We start from the raw sequence: 4,766 nt of genomic DNA on the forward strand, positions 1-4,766 counted from the left end.
TGCGTGTGTGAGGACTGGGATTTGGGCAGTTTTTGGGAAGATAGAAGGGAATAAATCTACTTCCTGGATATGCGGTGGAGGACTGTGTAGCAGGGAAGGGGAGTCTTTATCAACTGTATCAATATTTCACCCAAATTAGGGGTGGAGCAGTGATGGGCATGGGTGGGTTTGGTTATTCATGGACGACTTTCTGTTATTCCTTGTGCAGCCTTTTCATTCTGTTGTGGGATTTACTGTCCAGTACCGTTCTAACAAACCGTGTAGGAAGTTTAGATGAAGGATCAGCGTTTGGGTCAGTTCACTACAGAATCTTGCCGAGGCTGGAGGACTGGGGTGATGACTGCTCTCAGCAAAGGTTACTTATTAACACTGGCTGAGATTGGCCTCAGCGCAGGGTGGGAAAGCGAGGGTTTGGATCAGGAATTCTGCAAACGAGGCCTCTGTGTGATGGTTGATTTCTCGTGTGTTTCAGTGAGCCGGGGCTGGCACAAGGACTCGTGCAGGTACTGACCTGGCACTGGAGCCGTTGCCCTTGGAGCCATTTTAAAGGTATCATCCTAGAACCTTTTGGAGGCCGTTCCTGGAATTCCATTTGTAGCTGGATCTCACTCCAAGTGCATCAGTCCAGGTGAGGGCTGTGACCTCTCCACACTGGTGCACCCCTTGGTGCACACTCGGGCTGGAGTGGGTTTTCCAGGGAAGCGGAGATCACTGGGGAGTGCTGCTCTGGAAAGCAGGGAAGGGACCTGCTGGGAGTTGCTTTTGCAAATCTGACATGAAGTTTGCAAAACCAGCACAAAATTCAAATCCCTAGGGATTTTGTGGAGGAGGTATTGATCACCCTAAGACCTGGACGAGGACAGGCTTTCGTGGTAGGAGAGCCTGAGGTCTGTAAATCTCAGATTTGGTAAGATCTGTGTGGTTAAAATCAAGTCACGGTCCCAGGGGCTGATGGTTTCTGCTCATTCCTGTCCCCAGCCTGGGGAATCAGAGATAATTTCAGAATAATTAGAAATTTTAGAAAAATACAGCTAAAAATCTCACCTCTGTCCCCCCTAAGTTATCCCAGTTTTTCTCAGCTAGGAGCTGCAAGGAATTCAGGCAGGGGAAAAACCATCAGGGAACAGCTGTAGATTCAAAGACAGAAAGAGAAGATCTTCCAGCAAAGGGGAAAGGTTTCAGAAAACATTTCTGCAGTCTAATTAATATTTATTTCTGATTCCCCAGTGAGAAGAACACGAACTCCCACCCATTCAGGCCTGACAGTTCCCTGCAGCGAGAGCTCAGCACACATCCACAAAAACAAGTCCAGTATCTGAAAGAGAAAAAAGAAAGACCAAACCAGAAGAAAAAGGTGATTTGTTTTGCTTCGACGTTATTTCAAGTTCCTAAAGCCCAAGCAACATTTGCTCTTGATTTTGATTGGGTGAATCATGAGCAGTGGGCATAGGTGATGCCATTCGTTTATCTGAAAACCCGGTGGAATTGGGAGGGGACACTAGAACTGTTTGTGTAGAAAAATGTGAGAGGATGCCAAGGGGAGTGGGGTGGCATTTTTGAGGGAATTGCTGAGGTAATTGAAGGGAGCCCGGCAGACAATTTCCCTGGGAAATCCGAGGCCCCACGGGCCCATGGCCGGGGCTCTCTGGGGGTAGCGGCGAGGGCTCGGCGCTCGGGACTCGCTGTGTCCTCCCTCCTCGGCAGCAGCTGGTGGGGAAGGGATGAGGGGAGGCTGGAAAGAGCGAGCAGAGGAGTGGCCTCAGGCTCGAGAGGGGCAGCAGAAAGGCACCGTGGGCAGAGGGACCTCCCTGGTGTCACCAGGGCACCTGCGGGGAACAGAACGGGCACTTGGAGCGCAAATGGAGGTGAGGGGTGGATGGTTTGGAGCAGAATCTTCATCTGCAGGGAACAAGTAGGGGATGTCTTTGGGTGAAAAGCTGAGGCCACGTGTCTAACCACCGTGGCCCAAGTTGTGTCTGCGCAGAGTGGGACCAGAGGTGAAGGTCAATACAAAATCAGCCCTGCTTGACCTCTAAATTCCAGGTTAACTTTTACAAACTGCTAAATGAGGGATTGAAAATACCTAACAATGAAACCAAGAGCATTAATGAGATTCTTGGGAATCCCATTACCTTGTTGTCATAGAATTCTTAACAGAGTTTTGAGCTCTTGATGACAACAATGCATTTCTTTATTTGGATTATTCGCTCTATGGGGTTTGGGGTTTATTTGGATCTTAAAGCCCTCACAGTGACCCCGGCACTGCTCAGGAGCTGGTAGGAGAAACAGAGTCAGAGCTCCTGGCAGACACAGGCTGTTTTCCCCCAGAGCAGATTATGGAGGAATTGTTTGGGACTCGCGTTGTCCCTCTGGGTGATGCCAGTCGCTGTGATTTGTATAATTCCATACATTTGACTCCCCAAACTTCCCAGCCCAGGGGCTTGAGCTGACAGGGCAGCACTAAGATTGTTCCCTGTGCGGAGCCCAGATTCGGTGCTCACTCTCAGCTTTGCTAGTTTGGATGAATTATAGCCATGGCCCCCAAGTCCCTGCTCAGTTCCCGCTGCAGTAACCTCACGGAGCGAGGATATTCCCGTGCAGAGCTGCCGCTCAAATGCCAGCTGTGTCGGGAACCAGCAGAGCTCCCAAGGAAGCTCAGCAGCACAGGGACAAGGACAGGTTTATATTTCAAAGATTTTGCTATTTACAACCCTCATCCCCCAGCCCCACCCATGTCCCCTGGGGGGCACTTGACAGAGTTGCCTGGAATTCAGCTGATTTCACCCCCGCCCCGAGCTCAGGCTCCCGTTGATATTTTAAAGCAGGAGAAGGCGCTGGCCGGACGCGCTCCCGGCCCGTGCTGAGGCAGCCCCTGTACCCACAGGAGAACACCTCTGCCTGAAGAAGCTCAGCTCCTTCCAGAGCCTCAGCGGTGGCCTCTACAAAGTCTTTTCCCTCAGCTTAAGTACAGCTTAAGAAAGGATCTGAATAGGAAAAGAGTCACTTGTCTTCCCCACTCAGTGACTTTATATTCCCACTCAGGGATTGTTATAGCTAAGAGATCTAGAATTTAGACAAGAGAACAGTAATAGAGTTAAGTTCTAACTGTAATGCTGATTTTCTACTGTCACTATTTCCTCACCCATAAAAGACACTTGGAATGACTTTTCTGTTCCCCAGGACCACTTGTAGGAGTAAACTTCACTATTGGTGATGAGAGTTAAACGTGAAGAAAAAAAGCTGGATAAGTATTAAGCTGTTAAACTTGCTGCCACAAGACTGTACTGTTAAAGAGTGTTACGGGGATGATGGGAAATCTGGGATAAGCTTAGCCATGGAGACTTTGTTCCATTTCATCTACTAGGCTTTTTTTTAGGAAAACGGAATATCTTATGGAAAAATACGAAGTCTTTCTCTCTGACGTTTGTATTGACAGGTTGCCAAGACGTGTTTGGGGAACCGTAACGATTCAAAGCCTCGTCTGAAGGCAGCAGAAGCAGAGACAAGCTTTCAGGTATTCTCTTTCAGAGTAATGGCCGGCGTTTCTCTAAAAGGTCTTGTGAAATGCAATTACTTGAAGTATACTTACACATTCTTCACCAAGTTCTGTCTCAAAAGAGAAGACTACTCAGTTCAGACTTTGACTGCATCTAATTGCAATTCATCTGTTCAAAATGCTTTCTGGCTGGTATTTGGCTGGCAAACTATTAAATATTTGAAGGAGTAGTAGTCAAATTACTTAATTTGATAGTGCGATGTCTTAATTTGATAGAGTGATGTCTATAGCTCTGGAAGCAGGAGCAGGGAGAGATTTCCAAAATAATTTTATATATATATATATATTTATTTATTTATTTATTTAATTGTTATACATAGTATCATATGCAGTTACATGAGGCTGCCTGCAGCACCAGACTGGTATGGCTTTGCACAGTGGAGGTTGTTAACTGTGCTTCCTTTAGCAGAGATCAGGAGCCTTTTCTAGGCACAGTGGGCAGATACCATATTCTGCTGCAATAGTTTGTAACTGGTACATCAGTTGAATAGAAATACAGCTCTGTGTGCACTATTGCCATGGCTTTTTTTAATTTGCCATAATTTTGCCATTATTTGCCGTAATTTTTTTTTATTATTTATTTTGGCTTATGTATATATGTATTCTGTACACCATGTTTACACTGATGATGTTTTCACCTCTACAGGAGTTGCACAGCCCTCCATGGACTAAACCTGAAGATAAAAAGCCACCTGAAAAAAAGGAGAAAAAATACAAAGAATCAGTTAGTATAGCAGGAAAAAACCTCTAAATGCCACTGATCAACATTGCAAAATGCCAGTGGCTTCCATCCTCACGTTCCATTAGCACAAAGGCATGAAATGTCCCAGGTTTCCAAAGCATGCATTTTTCACTGTTTTATCAACGTCTGTAAACGAGTCTAGAACAGACCGATTAGCACCTTACAGCAAGAATCCAGAATGGATATCTGAAGAAATGCTTTGGAATGCAGTCCAGGTTTGGAACTCTTGTTCTACCTTATCAGTAATTGTATACTATCAATTACCTGCTTTGTAAACGGCAGTTATTCTTGAGTATTTTCTCAGTCTGTTTTATTTCATGTCATTTTGTGGCAGATTGGGTTTTAAGATTAAGGGGCAGTCAGTGTGTGTGGGGGGGAAATCTCTGTGTAACCACATTTGAAGTACAGTCCTTAAGTGCGGCTGTAAAAGGAGAACTGTGCGTGGGGGTCCGTGTATACTGACCCTTC

The 4,766-nt window shown here is 46.1% G+C and overlaps 1 long non-coding RNA gene across 1 annotated transcript; it reads left to right on the plus strand.

The window, feature by feature from the left end:
- Positions 1-428: 428 nt before the first annotated feature.
- On the plus strand, positions 429-4,502 carry LOC131378777 (uncharacterized). Its single transcript, XR_009208648.1, has 4 exons — positions 429-628; positions 1,228-1,354; positions 3,437-3,514; positions 4,203-4,502. It is a non-coding gene; the product is annotated as an uncharacterized LOC131378777 (long non-coding RNA).
- Positions 4,503-4,766: the final 264 nt, after the last annotated feature.

Source organism: Hirundo rustica, assembly GCF_015227805.2.
Source record: "Hirundo rustica isolate bHirRus1 chromosome 4 unlocalized genomic scaffold, bHirRus1.pri.v3 SUPER_4_unloc_1, whole genome shotgun sequence".
Taxonomy (NCBI): Eukaryota; Metazoa; Chordata; class Aves; order Passeriformes; family Hirundinidae; genus Hirundo; species Hirundo rustica.